The following is a 20,392-nucleotide window of genomic DNA, read 5'->3' on the forward strand; positions in this document are numbered from 1 at the left end:
ACACAACGAAATAAGAAATTCACACAACATGAAACAAACACAACACCAATTTATAAAAATAAATCATACTTTTATGAATTATTAGAGTCCTTGATGAGCAAAATCTACCGAGGGTTCCAGAGATACAGATTTTCAAACATTTTATCACTTTTCAATTTAACCGTAACCAAGTAGAAGAGAACAAAAAGTTTGGAAACTTTTCAAATGTCTGTAAAACTTAGTTTGACTACTCTGGCCTGACTCGGGCAACCAAATCTGACAGGATGAAGATCTGGGGGCCAATGGGGTAGACCTGGACACCAGAGCGTGTTTCATTCCAGTTCCAGACTTTACAGCATGACCGCTATAGACTTTATTAGAGTAGTCCTGATGATGGGGATACAGGATGAAAAAATACTCAAAGATGCTCCAATTGCTGTGTGGTTGACAGGTGCCTTTGTGGTGCTTCCTCAGTACATGGCTGATGTGGGGCTACTTTGGCCACAGAGGTCGGGGTTGCACTAAGTCCTCTTCAAGACAGTTGAAGGCCAGCTGGGACACCAGTCTCTGTGCACAGCAGTTGGAGAAAAATCCTTTTGTGGGGTTGAGTGTCCCTCTTGGGCAACCAGTCTGGAATTTAATGGCACTCCTGGATCCGCCTGACTTGGGTGCAACTTTTGGCTATGGAGGATTGGTCAGTTAGGGTGGCCATCGACAACTAGCAATGAATCTTCTCCGTGGCTAGGAACATGCCAATTTGGGATTCTTCAGCTCCTTTGTCCCTGGAGCTGCTTCCTGGGGATCAGCAGACTGGTCCTTTGAGTCACTTCTTTGGTCTGGGGCTGGGGATACACTTTTCTTCAAGCTAGGAGCCACAGGTACAGTCCAAACTTTGCTAGCCAAGGTGCAGCAGGGGCCATCCAGCAGACAGTGCAGCCTCTGTTTGCACAGTACCAAGGACTTCAGGGAAGCTCTTCTTCCACCATCTTTCCAAATCCAGAACGATCTAAAAGTCTAGGGTGCCAGGAGTGCCCTATTTCCATGTTGTCGCTAGCCAATTGGCTACCAGGTCCCATCCCTCTTGGTGATGACTTTCCAGCGATGTGTGGCAACTGCCAATCCCAGAGTGCACCATTCTGGCCACTGTCAAGATGTCAGGACTCTTTCTTGGATTTTAGGAGCTCAGTAGCCCACCCTAGAGGTGTGGCTACCTGGGGGATACACGCCAATGGGAAAACTGGTTGGAAGACAGTTTTCCCTCTCTGGCTCTATCTCCAGCTAGTCTACAGGAACAAACAGCAGCTCCTTTGGAGTGTTATCACTGTTTGCTCATCAAAGGCAGCTTCACCTTGGAAGATCACCTTTTGGGCTAACACCCCGGGTGGCTTCCTGCAAATGGGAGGTAACACCTCACCCTGCGGCTGTCTGTGTTTGATCCTAAGCCTGGAAGTCGTTCACACAACTCCCCAGATGGGCAGAAAGCTGTCTGTGTGGTCATAGCCCATGTGAGTCTACTGGACCATTTGGGCACAGAGTGGCAAATTTCAAAAAGTTGCCCTAATTTAATAGTGACATTAAATTCTACCTGGGCATCGGGACTGGTTTAATGCTATGATTAATTTGCTACCTTACAGTACCCAGTTAGGTAGCCCCATTCAGAAGTTACCCAGTCTGGGGTGTCAGCCTATAACCCTGTGTTAGCAAGTGGAGGTGCTAACATTTCCACAGCAAAACATCAAATTGGGGTGTTTTGCTGCAGGGACATTTATAAGTGTAGCAAAGTGCCCTTTTTGCATGGTCACTCCCCCACTTTTTTCTCCACTGCTGAGGGGTATGACTCTGAAAGTGCAATGGAGCCTTCTGCCCAGGCCCCAGTGCCAGTGCTCTCTCCCTAAAACTCATAGGTGTGAATTGAAAACCCCAAATGGCAAGACCTTTAACCCCCTTATAAGCCCTATAGTATTTAGTACCAGTGATACTCAGGGCATGGGTGTTAAAGGGGTTACTAGGACACGAGGCTCTGTTTGTGCCACCCTGAGTGACCCAAGTAAACTAGTGACACCATACCTGCCATTGCAGGAGCGGTGCAAACTGCTCGAACTAGACTTTGCCCCCACCATATGTGGCAAAGTCAATGCACAATTTTTTAAATATGCTGGTCACCCCTAAGGAAGGCCTCCTAAGTGCAGACAGCAGGATGCATTACATTACAGGTGTGGCGATGTAAGTGCAAGCTTATATGTCTCTATAGTGGCCTTTACCATTAAAGGCCACTAAAAGTGATAGGCGGTCCTCAGTATAACATGGGTTATCACCGGGGGAAACCTAAGGTTGGCAGCTCCATTATGGTGCCACCAAATTATGTCATATTTGGTTTAAAACAAAAAGTCTCATCATCCCTGACACAAATCTAGTGTCAAAAACGATGTGGAATGCACTCAGGTGGCTACCTTTGAGGTATTTCCAGTGCACTGGCTGCCTGCCTGCAGCTGCTGCCACCAGGCCAGGAATTTTACTCCCCTGCCAGGAGGTGTGAACTCTTACAGGAGTGAGAAACAATAGCTTGGACGGGAAGGAAGTCACACCACCCTCCCTCATAGGATGGCTACTAAAGTGGCACATCAAAGTGGTGTGCTTCAAAGACTTCACTGCTGTGATATGCAACCAAGCAGCCTCCCAAAGGAGGAAACAGCCTTTCTTCTGCCCCCATGCACATTTGCATCTGGGCTGGTGGGAAAATTAAGTATTCAGGAGGTGTATAACCGCAGAAGGCTAGCCACACGTCTAGGGTGGGCTACCTGGTCTGTACAGCTAAAGAAGACTCCTGACATTTTTAAAAGTGACAGAATAGAGAGTTCTGGTGACACACACATCTCTGTATGCGGTCAACTCAGGGGCGGATTAGCTGCTGAGGCTAATAGCTCATTGGCCACTTCACCCACACCCCTAATGCCCTTAAATGTAGGATATAAGGGCTACCCCTGACACCAGAACCACTGTTCTGGTCTGTCTTGCCACAAGGGGCATTGAGGAGACTAGTGTCTGCTACAACAGGATCTGCACAAAGCAAAGGTGTTATACTCTGCACCTTTTGCAGCCTTCCCGTAACTGCATGACTGCGACTTGTCCTGGACTAAAAGTTGGTTCCCCCGACAGAGGGACTCCTTTGAGAGCCAAAGGAACCTCCATACTCCCCTGGACTAGTGGAACTAGTCCCCTGCAAACCACAAGTAAAAACAACAATCCGGAACCAAAGAATCGCTGGCCATCGGGCCCTCCGAGGAATCGCCTATAAGTAGATGGTCCAGTGTAGTGTGGGAAACATAGTTCTGACTTCCACCAAGTATCAGGGGGCTACTGTTCTTCCACAGACATAGAAATATCTTTCTGCTGACCTTACTGCTGCCAAGACTTGTTGGTCGCCAGTCCGGCAGCCACCCCCATTACTTGACGCAGCACCTCGTGGTAACTCTGCAAAACCTTCATCTGACATCAGCAGTGGCTTCGTTGTTGACTTTTTGCAGCTGTTCCCCACAGTACCAAATAAACGGTAAAACCAGATCCCCCACATCTCCTGCTTCAGCACCAAGGACTCCCAGGACAACCCTGCAACTGGGCATCTCAAGCCAAGGAACCCGCATCACCTTTACACTGCTTGGGTTCCATGCAAAATCAACCTGCAAGTGATCAATGGTCACTAGTTCTTTTTATCATTGACCACAATGATAAAGTTTTGCAGTACTGTTTCACACTGATTTAATATTGCTTCTAAAATCCATAGCTCCAGTTATACTTATCAGATAGACTTCATTTTGTTGTCTAGATGTATATAAAAATCTGTTTTATTTCTATAAATTGGTGTTGGATTTATTTTGAGTCATGTCAATTACTTATTGTCCATGTTGCAACACCAACATGTTTAACACATGCTCCTCTAGTAAAGCTTGACTGCTCTTTGACAATCTACCAGAATTGAGCTAAGGATTTATTATTGTGAATCCAAGGGTCATCTTTTGGGTATTGTGAGAGTATTTTAAGGTGAAGCCTAACTAGAATCTAATACAATCAATGGGGGGGGGGGGAAGAAGCTGTGGTCCATTTGGCTTCCTATTGTTAGTACAAAAAATCAATGAAGAGTGGACCACTTGTCTTGTGTAGCCAGGGTCTTTTCTACTCTTGGTTCCGTCAAAAAAAGAACCCTCATAACTGTACACAGGTGCGATAGGCGGTATATACTGGGTCACCGCTATTGTGTACTAGTACAGCATCATCATAGGGTCTTTTATTTGTATGTATGCTGACCTCCGCCCGGAGGAAGTCCAACTGGTTGTACAGTAGCGTCCAGACATAAATATGAGGGAGGGTGTGAGAAGTGCTCAGGTAAAGTGAGGTTAAAATTCTCAGAATCGTTTTTTCTAATAAATCTTTATTGAAAGAATATTGATAAGAGAAGAGTAAAATAGAGCACATATGGTACCGCGAACAGAGCCAGAAAAAGTCATTGACTTCACGGAACCTAAAAGAGTTCCATATGTGCCGGTGGGTATCCCCAGGGAGTACAAAACAATCTTTCTCAAGGTACTGATACCATGGATCTGACCCCTTTAACATAATTAGTGGACAATTCCCACTATACAAGGAGCCGCAACGCGTCTTCTTCTAGATCGGTCCTGACGAAAGCCTTTAGACTACTACAGAAGGCTGAAACATGTTGACCTTTAACATTTGACAGTACGGTAGACCAGTAACTCGGTCTTCATCCGCACTCCAAAATTTTTTACTCTTCTCTTATCAATATTCTTTCAATAAAGATTTATTAGAAAAAACGATTCTGAGAATTTTTACCTCACTTTACCTGAGCACTTCTCACACCCTCCCTCATATTTATGGTTGGTCTCCGGGCAGAGGTCAGCATACATACAAATAAAAGACCCTATGATGATGCTGTACTAGTACACAATAGAGGTGACCCAGTATATACCGCCTATCGCACCTGTGTACAGTTATGAGGGTTCTTTTTTTGACGGAACCAAGAGTAGAAAAGACCCTGGCTACACAGGACAAGTGGTCCACTCTTCATTGATTTTTTGGCCTAACTAGAATCACCACATAATACTCCACCTTCCTACCTAAGCATACATGTCCCACTTCAAAATATTCAGCTCCCTGCCTTCGGGCTCTCTGGGCCTTCCTTAGGGAAGATTTACATATACTGTTAAGGAAAGTGGTGGCTTTGCCATTGGTTTAAATTCCAAAACAAACTGACTGTGCCCTTCCAGTCTGCTGTGGCAGGATGGAAGCCATTATGTACTTTTTCACATACTGGGAGGCAAAACCAGTGCTGCAGCCTTGGGTGGACACTCTACCTTTCATGCCCTTGGTCTCCTGGGTACCATGTACTAGGGACATATGAATATAGCACTTTACAATGCAGAGTTTACACCGAAATACATTCACAACACAGTTGTTACAACAACCGTGTTGTTACAACGCAGTGCCATTACAACGCAAGTCGTTACAACAACTTGCGCTAGATGGCGCACTGGACTTAGGAATAGTATGATTTACTGTTCCAACTCCGGTGTGTGCAACAGTAGTGAAGGTGTTAGAATAGTAAATAATACTATTCCTTAGTCTAGTGCGCCATCTAGCGCAAGTCGTTGTACGACATGCGTTGTAATAGCACTGCTTTGTAACAACGCGGTCGTTATAATGACCGCATAGTGAATGTATCGCGGTGTAAAATCCGCAATGTAAAGGTTGTTTTCCGGGATGTATAAGCAAGTCAGTACTTGTCAACTGGGGATAGCCGATTTGACACTTTGTAAGGGATTAAAACACTATCACTTTGATCTGGTTAGAAGGCTTCAGAGGTCTCTCAGAGTCAAAAAAACAGCTGCATCAGTCTAAAAATGTGGGGATGACCATGCAAAATGAGGCATTTCCTTACACTGTCCAAAAACCCAAGCGTCCTTTCAAAAAGAAACATGCATGTGTCCCATCAACAGCATGAACCAACAAAGCTTTGTGTAAAACTTAAATCCACTATTGTATGTATTTATTTGTTTATTCATTTAATGGAATGATATAGTGTGGACCTAGCTGCAAGATCAGTGGAACACTTTTATGTTAACAATTGATAACAATTACGCAGATGATAGTTTAGAGGAAAGCGAGTTAGAAATAATACTCATTAGTCACAGATGTGTTTTTCAGCCTTTTTCTCAATGCCAGGAGGTCAGGATTCATTCTAGCATGTTAAAGTGTTCTGGTGTAATGTTCCAACATGTGGGTGTCAAGCAAGAAAATGCTTCATTTAGGATGTTCATTTTCATGACTGAGGATAATGCTAGGTAAGTTTTGTTCCTTGTTACCCTGCACCGTCCTGTGACGTGGAGTTGGTCCTTTAGATAAGAGGGGAGGCTAGTATGCAGGGCTGTGTGTGTTATGTCATCTACTTTGAATTTAATTCTGGCTTCCAGAAGAAGCCAGTGTAAGTCTCTTAACGTAGTGGTGATATGGTTTGATTTCTTTGCCCCAGTGACCAATCGGGTAGGATAACTCCAACCCATGCGGTGAGTGATTTAAGAATGCCTGCAAATACGGTATTTCCCTCATCTTGATGAAACAATACTAACGCTTTTGCATCACTAGCTTGAAATCTGATAGGGAGGTGGGGTAGAAGGGTTCAGTTTTCTCCGTAAATGAAGTTGAGTGGAGGTGTTTTTTGCAGTTGTCCTACACAGAAACCATCACTCTATGATGTGCAAGCAAAACATGCAGTTATGTGTCTTTCCTTTTATCTGTCCAAATTAACCCTGGGCGGAGTTCGCGGAGTTGCACTACGTGGCACTACGCGAAGTGCAAAAAAACCTCCGCCGCATCACGCAGAGCTATGCAAGCGGCAAAGTACGATAGAAAAATGCCTTTCACAGTGATTGCACAGTGCCGGATGCTTGCCCGCACTGTGCAATCATTGTGAACGGCACCATGCACAGTGCAAGCAGTCCCTGCTTTGCTTTTCTGACCCTCGAGTAGATTTTTACTCGAGTGGCAGCTTTCTCAACGTGAACGGGCAGTTTCTCAACGTGAGCTGTCATGAGCATACATGACCACCCCCAATGAGAAACCTGACCCCCCGCGTTGAGAAATCTCGCCAGGATGTTGATTTTCCATGCTCGCGCTTGCCAACTTGATGTTGACGATCGCGAACATGGTAAAATCTCGCCGGGAGGTTGATTTTCTTCGCTCGCGGTCGCCAACTTGATGTTGAAGAACGCAAGCGAGGAAACTACGCTACGCAACGCAAAGTAGAATTTTTTGGAACTCCGTGATCTCCGCGGAGCGCAGGAAAGTCCACAAACTCCACGAGTGGAGCGGAGTTCAACGCCCAGGGTTAGTCCAAATCATCCATCACCATATTCGAGAAATATTCTACAAATTGAATACATATATCACATCTTGACACCCCTATACACTCACTGTCACCCACATTTGTAGCCTTCCATTGCCCCCATCCTCCTGTAACAATTGTCTTCTCGTTTAATTTACTGGGACAACTCAAAAATCACTTACTACAAAAACAAACACCATTGCCAGAACTGCAGTGCATTCTCTATCAACAAGTGTAGTTCATAGAATTCACTTAGCAAGGCAACATTCCTTACCCTACTGATACCACACAGATCTTCTTTGACTTATTTTCAAAATGAACAAGTGGGGAAATAAGAGATTTGGTGGGTGATCCCTCAATTGACGGGCGTGTTGCAAAGTCATACTTGTCCCAAATATGTGTCATAGGGATGGCAAATATAAAAGCAATCAATCAATGTCTCACAGACTTAGGTCACAGTTTTAAGTATTCAACACAATCCCTTCTCCAAGCCCTCAAGGAAACTCTCACCTGGACTGACATCTCTGTTAAAGTGAAGTTTAGAACACTTCCTGCCATCAGACATTGCCTCGTACTTGAATAGTAGGTCACTGTTCAAATCACAGCACAACCAACAAGCATCGAAGGGCATATTTACAAGCACAGGAACGTCACTTCTTTTGACGTTCCTGTGGCAACATGGGCTTCGCCTTATTTACACGGCAGTGTTAAGCCACTTAACGTGGTTATTGCTGCTGCCTTGTAAATAAGGCACCCTTTCACACTTTACTTAGCGTGAAAGGGGAGGGTAATGGGTGTTGCGGTGGGCGTTCCACCGCAACACCCATTGATTTTGATTCTGCCCCATATTTACAAGGGTGGCGTAAATACAGGGCAGCACCAAAATTAAGATCAAACAAACCCTGGTCTTAACATGGCGCAATGAGGAGAAATGCTTTATTTCTCCGCATTTTTGCTGGTTCTATGTGTGCTGTACTTTGCAGCACACATAGAAACAGCAAAACACCATGCATGATTGTTTATGTGCAGGAAGATGTCCCTTTTTACACATACACCATCATTTTAAAAATGACGAGTTGCAACTTCTATGTGTGCTGCATTAAGCAGCACAAATAGAAGTTACAAATCGCCATTTAAGATTGTTTATGTGCAGGAAGGGACACCTTCCTGCACATCAACAATCATTCCCACAACGCAGGTAGGTGCAAGGTGCCTGTGTTGGCCCCAGGCAGCTGTAATTTGCCCCAGCGCAGGAGGAAACGCAGGGCCACACTGTATTGTTGGAAATACTGTGCAGCCCTGCGTTTCCAAAGTGGCAGAGCGCGGCGTTAAGCCAAGAAGGCTAACGCCGCGCTCTGCCACTTCCCTTGTAAGTATACCCTTAAGTTTCTCCTGGCCCTCACAGTCCTGTGCAGACTAGAGACTGTACTTCATAAACACTACACCAAATTAGATATCATCAATTAAGTTTTTAGAGCACTGTATGGATAGTCTGAATCTAAACCAAATAAGAATAAGATCAGTGAGCTGCACCAAATAGATATACGAGCAAGTCATTGGAATGCATCTCTTTGCCCCAGAGGGGAAAGAGATGTGTGCAGGTATGAAGGTGTATATGATTATTTTTATAGTCAGAAGGTTTAGTGTCATGAATACATTTCGAAGTAATATATTCTTAGTGTTTAAATTCTTGCAGTAGAATTTAGGATAGTTTAAAAATGTTATCTCTTTTTTTATCATTGTCTGTGGGACTTTAGAATTTTCCTTGAAGTTATGTGGAGTTTTGAACCAGGCAGTGCCTGTGCCAGGAAGGCTCATGTTGTCGATTCACTGCCAGCTTTGCACACAGGCCTCTGGATTAGCCACCCGTATTCAGCATGGCCCAGCTTGAGCAGAGTGAGAACCAAAGATTTGGATGCACAAAGAAATGCTGCTAGTTTTGCATCATCCAAGGTTTTCCACTCACTAAAGCTTCATGGACCGGTGAACAATGAAGCTCTTATATGGGGAGAAGCTTCTGTCTTCAATCTCTTCACTCCAGAGTAGCTGCCTGCATTTTCCAACCCAAAGTTTGCCTGATGGTATTGTAACAAGTCTGAGAAATTTAAAGGTGTAACACATGCAGCATCTTATGCATCATTACAAGGTGCCTTTTAGACTTTTTAACTGACTGATGATAGGCGGGCCTTTTTAGGCCTCGGCTCGAGGGCTGCGCTTGCGCAGTCTTGCTCCGAGATTTAATGACTTGGAGAAGAGGGGCCTGAACCCGCCCCTCTTCTCTTCTCTTCTCCATTGGCTGGCCTCTTAAATGCTGGCAAGCCATTGGAGAAGAGGTTCGTCTCGCAAAACAGGCCCTGTCCTTTTCGGATTCGGGGCGTTTTTTTTCGATACTTTTCGCTGGGCGTGTTTTTCTCTCCTCCAGCCAATGGCAAGAGGAGAGAAAAAGAAAAACACGCCCCTGAATCCGAAAACACGCCCCCGAATCCGAAAATGCCGCTGCCTTTCTCCGAGGCATTTCTGCTTCACCTCGGAGAAAGGCAGTGGTGTGCTTGTTCACTTTCGGGACCGCGCTTGCCTTTTGCTCTGCCTTGTTTTCTATGTTCCTCAGTTCAGGCATCCCTCTCCTCCTGATGTCTGTACCGCACAGCTTCTAGATGACTAGGTCAGACTTGCCCCTCACTTCAGTCCACACCACCTCGCCCGCACTTATACACGCGAAGCTCTCCCACCTATCTCGCAATCTCTGGTACTTGCCACACTCTCCTCCGTGTATTGCAGGCACCCCTCACTACTGTCTGGCCTCTCACCTCCCTCCTAGCTCGGATGTCTCCTCTCTTGCCTCCACGCGACCTCACCTTCACACACTGCACTCACTCCCGTCTGACTGGCATTGCAATCCCCCTCGCAGTACTGCTTGAATCAGTGGCGCCGCTCGCTGCCTACCTTAGCGCCTCACATGCCCACCCTTACGGTGCCCCACGAGTGAGAGAGCCAGGCTGCCTCCTCTAACGGAGCATCCTTTGTTTCCAACTCAGGGGTGCCTGCCCCTCGTTGCATCCTGTTCATTTCAGCACTGATTATTATTGAACGATGTATTCACCTCGCGCTGCCCGTCCTCTGACTCTTTTATTAAAAAACCCCCAAAAAACAACACACTAACGTTTAAAATGAAGCGCCTACACCCGTGTGTAATTCGGTTTGAGCACGCACTTTGTAGTTGGGGGGCCGTGGCGTCTGAGTGACCCGAGGCGGCCCAACTTAGTGCCTGCTCCAGCGACTGAAGACTGCAAAGCAGGCAGAGCAGCCCTAGCTCCTGCCTGGAAGCATTGCCGTGGCAAAGCGCTGTGTCAGCCAGGCAGGAAGCGGGCAGCCGCCGAGCCCAGCCAGTGAAACACAACACTGCAGCTCCCAGCCTGCGCGCCTGCCCACCGGCGCAGGGAGCAGGAGAGCGAGGGGAAAGCTTCCAGGACTGATGTCTGTGTGTGGGAGGGGCGCTCTGCCGCCACCGGTGTGTGTGGGAATAAAGGAAGGGACAGCCAGGCTGGAGTACAGTGGAAGAACTGTGTGTGCGTGTGTGTGGAGTGGGGCAGGCAGCGGTGGAGCAGAAGAGGGACTGTGACTGTGTGTGTGTGTGTGTGTGTGTGGAGTGGGGCAGGCACTGGTGGAGCAGAAGATGGACTGTGTGTGTGTGTGTGTGTGTGTGAAGTGAGGGCATGAATTGCTGAAGTGCAGTACAGAGCAGCGTGCGTGCTGGAGAAGAGTGTCACAACTCGTGTGTAGAGTGCAAAATGAGGCAGAAGGGGAACTGAAGAGGGACGCTGCCAGGACAGGTGTCTGGAGGGTTGAAGAGGCACATGGAGTGCAGGGTTATAGTGCCACAAAGTGTGTGTGTGTGTGTGTAAGTGGGTAAGGAGTGAGGGAAAAGAATTGGGACACACTGACAGGGCTAGTGTGTGAGCGTGTGTTGAGGTATGGGGACAGGGAGTGCAGCGGTGCAAAAGAAGAACTTTTCGCCAGTAACTGTTCATGTGTATGTTTGTGTGGCATACTTTAATAACTCGTGTGTGGTAAGGGGCACACTGCCAGAACTGGCGTCACAGCTAGGGTTGCCAACTTTGGAGCTGGAGAGCCAGATGTGCGTCTCGGTGTAAACTCATCCTGTGATTCTAGGCAAATCACTTCATCTCCCCGTGCATGCAAAACATGAATGTGTCCTTGTGTACTGTAGCTGGTGCCCATGTGATGTGCTCCAATGCCTTCGAATCGAGTTTGTGCTATATAAAACTGCAAAAAGCAGAACGTGTATGTGTGGAGGGGCCTGAGAACTTTAAAAGTAATGAGCACATACATTGTCACAAGCCGTGTGTGGGCATGGAGGAGGGGCGGAAGCTGTTTAGCATAACAGAGGGGCGCACTGCCAGAACACCCGAACTATGAGATAAGAGGAGTATACAAGGAGCGCATTATGAGTAAAAGGGGCACCGCACTTCCCCCCCTTCACCACCTCCAGAACTCATGTGTGAGAAGAGGACTCTGGGCCAGGTGTAAGGGAGTCAGATACCTTTCAAAGGATGGTACCTTGCCAATGCCATAATTTGTGAAGGCCGTGGGCCTTGATGTCAAGGAGTCCAGGAACATCTGAGAGGGCCACGCTGCTAAAAATCACGAGATGGGCACACTGCTTGTACTTGTGTGCATGTGTTAATGAGCGCAGGGGGCAGAGATGTCAGAAAACTAAAGAGGGGAAAACTGACTGAATGAATGCGAGTGTGTGTGGGGGGCATCAGGCGGTATAGGAGGTGCTCAGCGCTAAAACATGGGAGAACGTGGAGAGGTAATGTTGCCATGTATGTAACTGGTACCTGTGTGGGCAGGAGACCCGGGCGGTTGGGGTTGGGAGGGGGCGGGAGGACTATGCTGAATGGGAAAGAGATATCAGTTGCAGTGATAAGGGGCACGCCCTTAAAACGTGTGCGTGTGTGGGTGTTGTTGAGGGACATACGACCCAGAGCACAAAAGAGGGGCCCTTTCCTAGAACTTTTATAAGAGGTGGGCACGAAGCCCAGGCTATATAAATACAATTACAATAAGAGGCAGCTTATTGCAGAGGAAGGCATTGCGCCAGGAGGGAGAGATTTCAGGTAGTTTTTGATATGTATTTATTTAATGTATTTATTTTTGTTATTTTGGTTTCGTAGTTTTTTTTTTTGCATAACGCTATTACCTGAAGAGATCCTAAAGTGTTTTGAACATGACATGTCTGGAAAGAGGATAAGTATATTTACATCAAGAAACAAGTTACAAGAGTTGTCTAAAACAGATTCATTGCATTTGTTTGACAAGCGGGAATTCATTACCATAAAATGTATACAATGAGTTTTACAGTGTGGGCTCTGCATACAAAGAGAGAACTGGGGGAAAACAGATTTAAATTTAGGTTGTTTATAGCTGGACTAGCAGCAGATGAATTTTTATCCGGCCTTCAAAAGATGTAAAGGGCAGTGCTAGAAATGGGAAAATTGCAGTGCAGGTACTTACCTGTACCTGAGTACCTACGTGTTTCTGAGAAGTGCTGGTACTCTCCAATTAAAAGTATTGCGTCTGTCTTGAGAAGTGCCGGTACTCTCCCTCTCAAAATAAAACAAGCATTGGCATTGCCGATAGGTCTCCCTTTTGGGGCCTTATAAGTGTTTAGAGAGAGCTATTGGCTTTGTTAACGTTTTTAATATGTGTTGCAGAGCATTGTGAATGTTGCGCAGCATGTTTAAAAGTTATAACTAATAATTTAAAAAGTGTTATAACCATTTGTCACTTTAAATATAACCTAGAAAACATTACATACAACTGAAGTATCCTAATAACAAGCATTTGCAATGCAATAGGTCTCGCCTTTGCGAAAGTTTGAGCTATTGTCATTGTAAATGACAATGCCTTTTATTTATGTGTTTTGAAAACCTGCAAGCTGTGCGTAAACACGCACTTTGTACTTACAGTCGTTGCTTACGAGAAGCAAGGCTGGCAGTAACTGCGCCTCTTTTACTGCCAGCCTTGCTTCTCGTAAGCAAAGACTATAAGTGCAAAGTGTGTGTTTATGCACCGCTTACAGGTTTTCAAAACACATAAATGAAAGGCACTGTCATTTATATTGCCAATAGCTCAAACTCTCACAAAGGCGAGACCTATTGCATTGCAAATGCTTGTTTAACAATGTGGTCCCGCATAAGGAGGGACTTCAATTTCCTGCCAGCTTCCCACACTGGCTGACTGGATGTTTGTTTAAATGGACAGTGAGCAGAGGCATGGCAGTGATTATGAGTGCATCGAGTGTATTACAGTTGTGGAGGATAGAAAGCGATATCATCAATTTATGGTGGGAACACTCCCTATAAATTGTTTTGTTGCCAAATGGCGAGTAGGTCTTAACCCGGATTGTCCCTTTTGTGTAGCGCAACGGGAAAATATCACGCACATTCTATTCATTTGTCCGGAGTATAAAACTCCAAGGCGGGTCTGGCTTAGACCAATTTGTCTTCAACTGGGTCTTCAGACAGGTGTAGAGGTTTTGCGATGTCTCAAAACTAACACCTCTCAACCTGTGACTATTGCTCTTGCAAAATTTCTCCACTGGTTTTGGATTATCCGTGCATACAAATTACGCCTCAATTGATTATCTGGTGATTTTTTAACACTTTTTTATGACTTTTAAAAAAAATGAAATATTTATTTATATTGTCATTTTTATTTGATCACTTGTTTATTTTTCTTACATTTTCTATGACTTTAAAAAAATGAAATATGCATTTGTATTGTCGCTGCTGAGTATGCCATTTTTGCAGTTTATGATGTGATTTAGGTCTCTCCTCTTCCCCTTTGTTCCCTTTTGTATCCCTCCTTTTTTTTTTTTTAAATGTTTAATATTTTACTTGTTGTCTTTTATGATGAAAATCGAAATAAAGACTTGAAATTGAAATTGAGTGCATCGAGTGTGATCAACAGGCAAACCAGAGTGTGAACGGACTGTGCAAAAATACTCTTTATGACGGATGACATTTTGCCCTCATGAAGTTGAACTAAATTATGTAGTAAACATCACACTTTCAAAAAAATAAAATCTTCAATGAGTGCTTTTACAATTGGTGGGGCATTTGTCAATAAAACTTATACACAAGAAAAATACCTCTGCCTTCCACCTATTATCCAGTTATTTTTACAATAAAACAGAGACAAATATTAAAGTGATTGTAACTTAAAATCGTGAAACGGTCTCTGTTTTAACTCATGATAAAATATGTTGTGATGCACTGAGCCCTCTAATGAACAGTGCTACTAAAGGGGATAAAGAATCTTTTATAACCGAACAGTTAGAACAACAAGGGGCATGTAGTACATTCAATAAAGAGAACAGAGCAGTCATTTGTGAAACATCATGAAAAAGTAAAGGAGACTCGCGAACCAAATGCACGTTCCTATTTTTGGAGGGTGTTACGCTCCCAGTTATTAACCTTGTGCACTTTGCAAATGATAGAAAACACTTCTTGAATTTATTTGGAGGGGAAGGTTCTTCTGTTCCCTCTGAAGATAACTGTTTAGGAGTGATAGCAGAAAAAACTTTCCCTCCCATTGAGGTCCAAGTTGATATGGTAGGACGTGCCACTATGGTGGACTATAGATAAAGGAACCCATCCCACATGAACATGTGGGTGCATTGCACACAATATAAAAGTTGACTTTGAGACTAGGATAAGGATGTACAAGGCTAGATAGGCAAGAGATAGAGATAAAATAATCAGAGTAGAAAGTTCCTGAATCTTAGGTTGCAAATTAAATTAACAACCAATGGGCAAAGTTGCTCTATTGAAGAGTACTTATTTGAATTGTCTACTGAATTGAGACATAAAAGGACGGCAGCAGGGAGAAGTATTGCTTTAAATTGACTTTAGAAGACATAGCTTTAAATAACGATTTTTTACTGCGCTGAGAGTTTTGAAGTCCTTATGACAGGTTTGAATGATCATCATGCTGTAATGTGCAGTTCAAATTTGGAAAATATACGGAACCTGTGGGAAAAATATGTGCGTTGGTGGAATAAGAGGCAAAATCATGACAAAGAAGTTGCTATTGACAAAAGGTAAGACCGCAAAACTGAAAGGGTTGTTATAAGATTTTTTTGTCTGTGAAAAGTTCTATGTATGTGAAAAAAAATTCTATGATCTGATCCTTTCATTTACTGAACTATTAATTTAATCACAAAAAAACGGATAAAAATTAGAGAGAGACAGAAAATGTCAGAAGGTGCTACAAAAACAAAATAAGTAATAATGTTAGAAAGATGTTTGAATAAGCTAATACATCTTTCTTCTTTAAAGAAGTCCCCACATTTGCAAGAATCTATACAGTGCCTTATTGTGTTATATTGTTATGTTTAACTAATAACACTCATGAATCACCCCGGGAGTGGTATCTCAGGGTAGCACAGGACTTGGGCAAAGTTGGAACACTTAGAAAAGAAACAGCTCAGTCTTCAGAAGGTTTCTGAATTTAAGGTAATCAGTACATTTCTATAGGTGTGTGGGTAGCTAGTTCCAATACAAAGGGGGCAAGGTATGAGAAGGATTTACAAACTAAACCAGATTTTCTGATCCGGGGGACTGTAAGTAGAGCTTTGCCAGTATGTCCTAAAGTTCTGCCTGGCTAGTAAGGTGTAAGCTTAGTGGAAAGATAACTTGGTTCTTTGCCATTCAGAGATTTGTGTGCTAAACAACAGATTTCAAAAGTTAGTGAAGTCAGTGAAGTGAGTGCAAAAAAGGGAGTAGAGGCTGTCCGAGATGGGAGATTTTGAATGAGGCAAGGTGCTGTATTTTGTACCACTTGAAGTTCAGTGAGAATTGTCTCATTGGTAGCGGCCAGTAGGGCCTTACAGAAATCCAGGAGGCTGATAACCCACAATGGAGCAACGTTTTCCTCACAAAAATGCAAAAAAATGATGAACTTTCCAAAATAAGGAGAGGATGAACAATGGTCCTTTTTAACAGTTGCAAAAAAAAACAAAAAAAGAATTTTGGGAACTTGATGCTTGATTTCCATTGCAACAAATTTAGCAAAGAAGTTTTACTCAATTCTGAATTTTTCATTCAAGAATATAAAAATCAATAACAATTCAAAAGGGGCATATGGATTATCCGGGGTTTAAGCTAGAAAGACAAATGTATAAATCTACTTTGCAGCAACAAATTATACCAATATTAGCTGAAAATCTTTCACAGGGCCTGGGTTAAATCCAGGTGGCAAAAAAAAACAACACAATTCCAAATCTAAATGGTTCACTGCTTCAGTACTATTTGTTTGCCGGTATTGGATTTACCAAACCAGCAAAATCACTGATGATGCCAATAGTGGTGGGCACTCACCTTGTATTTTTTATTTTCTGTACTTCCAAGGTGGCACCACATTCTGCATGCAACACATCAGTTATCTTGAAAGTAGAAAATAAAGTTTCAAGATGACCGAATATTATTTTCTATATTTCCAAGAAGGCCTCTCCATGGTGGTCGAGTAAGGATTACAGAGAAGGAAAAGTTTTAAATTGCATTTCAAACGTTGGCAAAGCCAATAGCTGCAACCAGCCATATTGAGACATCCTTTTCTATACTTCCAAGATAGCTGCTACATTGACTCAATATGGACCATGACAGCTATCATGGAAGAAAATAAATAGCTTTCCAAATAAACAGGCTGCTTCTATTGGCTTTACCAGTTAAGCCATAATTTCAAATACATTATCAAAAATCAATGGTGGCAGCAACGAGCTGCAGGTAAGGTGAGCAAGAAAGATACCACACAGCAGTGCTCAGTGCCAGAAAAAATTATATGGAGATAGTGTTGGGGGAGGACAGAGGAGTAGTCGGTCTAAGCGAGTGATCCATCAGAGATGACTGGGCAGGTAGAGGTGAGGAGAGAAAGAAATGGATCAAGTGTTCCTTCCAGTGAGTTCAATCTTGAGTCAATAATGCTTGTGGACCCAAACCTCCTTTAGGATTGTTGCTATAAAGATTTATCTCTATGTAATTGGAAGTACCTCTGGGCTAGCTATCTTTAGTGTTATTTGGAAATCTGGGACATTGAAAGCGCATGGATGATTATACCCACATTTGCTGTGATGCCCCAAATAAGTTAACTGAATGGCTCTTGGTCTCCAAAAGGTGTACAGCAGGACTGTGCTGCCTCTAAAGCTGTTCCTTTTGTAAATCAATGAAATAGCACTCTCTGTGTCTCAAGTCCCATGTTGATGCCGCCTCTTGTGCAAATATCAGAACTCCTATCCTCCTATTCGCTGACGACACCCTGTTGAGTTCCAAAATCCCAAGTGGTTTACAGAAACTTCTGACCCGTTTCTTTGTGCTATGTCGGGCCTGGGGTTTGGAAATCAATAGGTCAAAAACAAAGTTCATGAGTTTCAATACCCATAAATCTTTTGAAGGGTGTCTCACTTTAGGTTGTGCCCCACTCGAGATGGTGGATTCATTTGCATATCTTTGAATAACTCTTTCATCAGACATGTCTTGGAAGCCCCACATCACCAAAGCTACACTTAAACACAGACAACTAGTTAGGGTAATTCTCAGAGAGCATAGTGGTTCTTTAAACAAACACATAGCATCTGTCCTCCAGCACTACGCAGCCAAGGCCCTAGGTTCATCCCTTTATAGGGTCAAAGTTTGGGGGTATTCCAACATTAACACAAGAACAAATTTATGAGAGAAATTACCCTTTTGCCCCCCAGTGCCCCCTGCTCCCCTTATTCCAGAACCTGTGCATGAAAAGAATTTAGGACAAAGTCAGGCTGCACCCTCTTCTATATTGGAGGAGAATCTGGAGCACACTTGAACTTGCTAGTTATACCACCGCCGTACAGGATGTCACTAGTGCAGGCCACTTCCACAAAATCCTCTGGCTATAGCTCATTAGAGAGCAGCTTGGCTTGACAGCACTCTGGGAGGCCCCTGTTGTAGGACATTTTTCTTCTAAAGAATCTCAAAAACAGAATTACTGGTCTATTGTAACCATGGACACCCAAAAAGCTGCTAGTTCCACTGTATCTCTTGAATACCTTGATTTTAAGCTGCTTTGTGGCTTTTGAGCCCTTCTGGTATTTTATTATGACACCAATGTATAGGAAACTCTACTTCCAATTCAGACTGGGAGTACTCCCTTTGACAACTTTCACCTCCATATGGTCTGCTACCTCATCCCCTACTTGTCCAGGGAGGAACCTTCCGGCAGAATCTGTTTCTTGTGTTTTTTTGTATGTCCGGCTTATCTGTGCCACCATTCTTTCTGGTTAATGCTGGCATGCTAAAACAGGCATGCAAACAGCTGGGAACACACAGCCATTCTACCGCTTTGAACATTCTCAGATCAGATTCCCAGCCTTTATTCGCTTATGCAGTTTCGAAGTTCTTAGGGGGTATGTGGTTGCTAAGAAGGAAGCATCTTTCCTCTCAGCAGACTTAAGGGGCCTCTGCCTGGTTGCATGCATGTTAAGCTCCTATTCTATTGTCCACACTTTAGGCCACCCCGTTTATTATGTTTTTTACTGCTGTTTTTACATGAATCTGTAAGATTGTGTTTATTTATTATGTATGTGTTTTTTCTTTTTTATGGTTCTAGTGGCTGAAAGAAAGTTAATTGTGATAGGCGTACATTTCAAATTACAACTCACATGTGTTTAGTTATTAAAAGCAAGCATTTTATAAAGGTTAATAGAGCAATACCTTGGAGTAAACTGCAGTGGAATTTTTGAAAATAGCTTGTCTCTTTATTCTCATCTCGCTTCCAAGAAGACAACACAGCTACTGTCAGAAATGACAAGCAGGATGATCCTGCAGGAAGTGTTACTAGACAGCAAGTGTTCAACACAACGGTAAAACTAGTTTTTTTTGCCTCCGTTTATCCCCTAGGTCAAGTATGTAAATAAATACTGCTGAAATGCCCTATTAATGATCCTTAAAGGGCAACGTATATCTAGCAGTTCTTTTTTTAATATAATAATGGGATAATTTGTTACTTTGTGATACAAAATTCCTTCAATGTAATATTTAAAACATCACGGTTCGTATTTTTAGGTAAGATTTATTGGTGAACGGCTGTGCTAGCAACATAGCAAGCATGGCACCCAACGATAAACAATCTCTTGATCCAATATGTAAAATGGGATTAAAGTTAAAGGAGGAGTTTATGGAAATGTTTCACGTGTGAACTTCTGAAGTCATGGGCAGAGAAAGCTTTCACAAAGTAAACAAGCATTGGCATAGCCAATAGGTCTCGCCTTTGGGACCTTATAAGTGTTTAGCCATGCAACAGTTAATGTTACTGCACCAAGGATATTGTGCTGGATAACTAAACACTTAAACGGTCCCAAAGGCGAGACCTATTGGCTATGCCAATGCTTGTTAGCATTTGAGTGTGATTATAGAGGTATGGGCGAAACCGTTTAGGGCCGTTCCGTCCAGAATTTGATGGCCTGTGGTGTTGAAAGCACTGCTAGATAACAAGGGTATAAGAAGTCGGGAATGGGCACAAGTGAAGGGTATGACATGAAATTCCAAATGTCAAAATCATAAAATGTGTGATTTAAGATATGGATGTCGTTTAAGAACAAATGTGTTATTTTCTTGAAAGTTAAAAACAACCAATAACTGCATTGTAAATAGAGACACGAGTTTTCCATTTTTACTATAAATGCTTCCCTCTCTTTATTTTAAAAATCACAAAAAAGTAGAGGTTAAGGGTCTGATTTGCAAAGGGACTTACGTGTAGTAAAGGTACAAGTGTGGAGTCTCTGCACTCTGGGCAGCCTCTCTGTCCAGCGCACTGCAGTGAGTGCAGTGCGGAGATTCTGCCATGAGTGAAAAGACACGTAACTTTATTGCATATTAGTCCCTTTGTGATTTGAGCCCTAAGCCTTCATTTAAGGGTCTCACCATATGTTCAATCATGTCTGCTAGATCAAACGTTATGCAT

This window comes from Triturus cristatus, chromosome 12 (assembly GCF_964204655.1).
Source record: "Triturus cristatus chromosome 12, aTriCri1.1, whole genome shotgun sequence".
NCBI lineage: Eukaryota > Metazoa > Chordata > Amphibia > Caudata > Salamandridae > Triturus > Triturus cristatus.